Source organism: Leucoraja erinacea, unplaced genomic scaffold (genome assembly GCF_028641065.1).
Source record: "Leucoraja erinacea ecotype New England unplaced genomic scaffold, Leri_hhj_1 Leri_126S, whole genome shotgun sequence".
Lineage (NCBI taxonomy): Eukaryota > Metazoa > Chordata > Chondrichthyes > Rajiformes > Rajidae > Leucoraja > Leucoraja erinaceus.
Window position 1 is genome coordinate 272,501 of NW_026575528.1, and position 5,000 is coordinate 277,500.

Here is a 5,000-nt window from a genome sequence, read left to right on the forward strand (position 1 = left end):
TCCGCTATCTTCAAGAGCCCTATCTAGCTCTCTCTTGAAAGTATCCAGAGAACCGCCCTCTGAGGCAGAGAATTCCACAGACTCACAACTCTCTGTGAGAAAAAGTGTTTCCTCGTCTCCATTCTAAATGGCTTACCTCTAATTCTTAAAGTGTGTGGCCCCTGGTTCTGGACTCCCCCAACATCGGGAACATGTTTCCTGCCTCTAGCGTGTCCCAACCCTTAATAATCTTATATGTTTTAATAAGATATCCTACCATCCTTCTAAACTCTGGAGTATACAAGCCCACAGCCGCTCCATTCTCTCAGCATATGACAGTCCCGCCATCCCGGGAATTAACCTGGGGAACCTACGCTGGGCTCCCTCAATAGCAAGAATGTCCTTCCTCAAATTAGGCGACCAAAACTGCGCACAATACTCCAGGTGTGGTCTCACGAGGGCCCTGTACAACTGCACACAATACATTTAAGATATCTTTAAGAGCTCTCTCTTGAAGGTATCCAGAGAACCAGCCTCCACCGCCCTCTGAGGCAGAGAATTCCACAGACTTTAGTATATTGAAAAATATATATATATGCAAAGCAGAAATTTTCCAAATCTAGAGTCAAGTTTCTCCTCCTTCACAACTGCTAGTCGGGTTCTTGGGAAGAGAGATTGTTATATAGAGAGGAAACAAGCCCTTCAGTCTGAAGAAGGGTCTCGACCCGAAACGTCAACCATTCCTTCTCTCCAGAAATGCTTCCCGTCCCGCTGAGTTACTCCAGCATTTTGTGTCTACCGTTTAAACCAGCATCTGCAGTTCCTTCCTGCACCCCTCAGCCCAACTTGCCCACGCCGACCAACATGTCCCATCTACACGACTCATGAAAACCATCTGGGCTTGGTCCATATCCCTCCCAACCTGTCCTATCCATGTACCTGTCTAACTGTTTCTTAAATGTTGGGATAGTCCCAGCCTCAACTACCTCCTCCGGCAGCTCGTTCCATACACTGTGTGAAAAAGTTACCCCTCAGGTTCCTATTAAATAGAAACATAGAAATTAGGTGCAGGAGTAGAGGCCATTCGGCCCTTCAAGCCTGCACCAGCACCGCCATTCAATATGATCATGGCTGATCATCCAACTCAGTATCCCGTACCTGCCTTCTCTCCATACCCCCTGATCCCCTTAGCCACAAGGGCCACATCTAACTCCCTCTTAAATATAGCCAATGAACTGTGGCCTTAACTACCCTCTGTGGCAGAGAGTTCCAGAGATTCACCACTCTCTGCGTGAAAAAAGTTCTCCTCATCTCGGTTTTAAAGGATTTCCCCCTTATCCTTAAGCTGTGCCCCCTTGTCCTGGACTCATGGCTGATCATCCAACTCAGTATCCTGTTCCTGCCTTCTCTCCATACTTAATGCATTTCGTTGTCTCTGTACTGTACACTGACAATGACAATTAAAATTGAATCTGAATCTGAATCTGAATCTGATACCCCCTGATCCCTTTAGCCACATCTAACTCCCTCTTAAATATAGCCAATGAACTGTGGCCTCAACTACCGTCTGTGGCAGAGAGTTCCAGAGATTCACCACTCTCTGTGTGAAAAAAATCTATTCCCCTTCACCTTAAACCCATGTCCTCTGGTCCTCGATTCACCGACTCTGGGCAAGAGACTCTGTGCGTCTGTCTACCCGATCTATTCCTCTCATGATCCTGTACACCTCTATAAGATCACTGACAATGATCTACCTCATTGGAGAGACCCTCGGACTATCTTTGATCGGACTTTACCTTGCATTAAACGTCATTCCCTTTATCCCGTATCTGTACACTGTGGACGGCTCGATTGTAATCATGTGTTGTCTTTCCGCTGACTGGTTAGCACGCAACAAAAGCTTTTCACTGTACCTTGCCATAGAGGGAGTGCAAAGACGGTTCACCAGACTGATTCCTGGGATGTCAGGACTGTCTTATGAAGAAAGACTGGATAGACTCGGTTTATACTCGCTAGAATTTAGAAGATTGAGGGGGGGATCTTATAGAAACTTTACAAAATTCTTAAGGGGTTGGACAGGCTAGATGCAGGAAGATTGTTCCCGATGTTGGGGAAGTCCAGGACAAGGGGTCACAGCTTAAGGATAAAGGGGAAATCCTTTAAAACCGAGATGAGAAGAACTTTTTTCACACAGAGAGTGGTGAATCTCTGGAACTCTCTGCCACAGAGGGTAGTTGAGGCCACAGTTCATTGGCTATATTTAAGAGGGAATTAGATGTGGCCCTTGTGGCTAAGGGGATCAGGGGGTATGGAGAGAAGGCAGGTACGGGATACTGAGTTGGATGATCAGCCATGATCATATTGAATGGCGGTGCTGGTGCAGGCTCGAAGGGCCGAATGGCCTCTACTCCTGCACCTAATTTCTATGTTTCTATGTTACCTCGGACAATAAACTAAACTAAACTTGGCTCGGTGGTGCAACCAGGGACCCAGGTCGATCCTGACTACAGGTGCTGTCTGTACGGAGTTTGCACGTTCTCCCCGTGACCTGCGTGGGTTTTCTCCGGGAGCTCCGGTTTCCTCCCACACTCCAAAGACGTGCAGGTTTGTAGATGAATTGGCTCCCGGATAATTGTAGATTATCCCTGGTGTGTGTAGGATAGTGTTAGTGTGCGGGGATCGCTGGTCGGCGTAGACTCGATGGGCTGAAGGGCCTGTTTCCGTGCTGTATCTCTAAACCAAACTAAAACCCTCATACCACTACGCTCCAAGGAATGAAGTCCCGGCCTGCTCAACCTCTCCCTGTAGCTCAGGGCCTCAACTACCTTCTGTGGCAGAGAATTCCACAGATTCACCACTCTCTGTGTGAAAAATGTTTTTCTCATCTCGGTCCTAAAGGATTTCCCCCTTATCCTTAAACTATGACCCCTTGTTCTGGACTTCCCCAACATCGGGAATAATCTTCCTGCATCTAGCCTGTCCAACCCCTTAAGAATTTTGTAAGTTTCTATAAGATCCCCCCCCTCAATCTTCTAAATTCTAGCGTGTACAAGCCGAGTCTATCCAGTCTTTCTTCATATGAAAGTCCTGCCAATCCCAGGAATCAGTCTGGTGAACATTCTCTGCACTCCCTCTATGGCAATAATGTCCTTCCTCAGATTTGGAGACCAAAACTGTACGCAATACTCCAGGTGTGGTCTCACCAAGACCCTGTACAACTGCAGTAGAACCTCCCTGCTCCTATACTCAAATCCTTTTGCTATGAAGAATGTCTTTCCTCAGATTAGGAGACCAAAACTGTACGCAATACTCCAGGTGTGGTCTCACCAAGACCCTGTACAACTGCAGTAGAACCTCCCTGCTCCTATACTCAAATCCTTTTGCTATGAAGAATGTCTTTCCTCAGATTAGGAGACCAAAACTGTACGCAATACTCCAGGTGTGGTCTCACCAAGACCCTGTACAACTGCAGTAGAACCTCCCTGCTCCTGTACTCAAACCCTTTCACAATCAACTGAAGGAATAAAGTCCCGGCCTGCTCAACCTCTCCCTGTAGCTCAGGCCCTCGAGTTAAGTTTAGTTTAGTTTAGGAATACAGCGCGGAAAGAGGCCCTCTCTGTCCTGGGCCTCCTCCATTGTCAGAGTGAGGCCTAGTGCAAATTAGAGGAACAACACCTCATATTTTGTTTGGGGCAGCTTACACCCTAGTGGTATGAACATTGACCTCTCTAACCTCAAGTAACCCTTGCTCTCCCTCTCTCTCCACCCAACCCTCCACCCAAGTTGCACCAGCTTCTAAGTCATCCTACTGAGTCTCGTTGTCTATGACTCATTTTCACCTAGACCACTGCTAACAATAGCCTGAGTACCATCATTACTTTTTTTTCCCAATTCCTTTAATCCTTTGTTCTATATCTCTATGTCCGTGCTGAACATAATGCCAAACTAGATTATTTATACTCTAGATATATAGACCATACAGGCTGTGCACATAGAAACATAGAAATTAGGTGCAGGAGTAGAGGCCATTCGGCCCTTTGAGCCTGCACCAGCACCGCCATTCAATATGATCATGGCTGATCATCCAACTCAGTATCCCGTACCTGCCTTCTCTCCATACCCCCTGATCCCCTTTAGCCACAAGGGCCACATCTAACTCCCTCTTAAATATAGCCAATGAACTGTGGCCTCAACTACCCTCTGTGGCAGAGAGTTCCAGAGATTCACCACTCTCTGTGTGAAAAAAGTTCTTCTCATCTCGGTTTTAAAGGATTTTCCCCCTTATCCTTAAGCTGTGACCCCTTGTCCTGGACTTCCCTAACATCGGGAACAATCTTCCTGCATCTAGCCTGTCCAACCCCTTAAGAATTTTGTGGGTCTTAAGAATCCCCTCTGAAGAAGGGCTTTCGGCCCGATAACGTTGTCTTTCCATTCTTTCTTCATAGATGCTGTCTGCATCCCAGGAATGAGTTTGGTCCCGCTTTTTCTGTGTAACCTTCCTCAGATTCTCCACGATGTGCAGTTCCCTCATTAAACCCTTAAGAATTCTGTAAGTTTCTATAAGATCCTTCCCCTCATCCTTCTAAACTCCAGTGAATCCAAGCCTAGTTTTTTCAATCTTTCCTCATATGACAGTCCCGCCATCCCAGGGATCGATCTGGTGAACCTACGCTGCACTGCCTCGATCGCAAGGATGTCCTTCCTCAAATTAGGAGACCAAAAGTGTACGCAATACTCCTTCAATCTTTTCCCCTCTCTGTTAGGGCTAAGCTCTCTGTTCTAACGAATACTCAGCAGTTCCAGGCAGAGTCTATGGAGAGCTATTCAAACACCTGGATGGATAAGACAGGTTTGGAGGGATATGGACCAAACGCAGGCAGGTGGGACTAGTATAGCTGGGACGTGTGGGGGCAAGTTGGGCAGATGGGCCTGTTTCCACACTATATGACTCAAAGAGTATCTATCGAAACATAGAAATTAGGTGCAGGAGTAGAGGCCATTCGGCCCTTCGAGCCTGCACC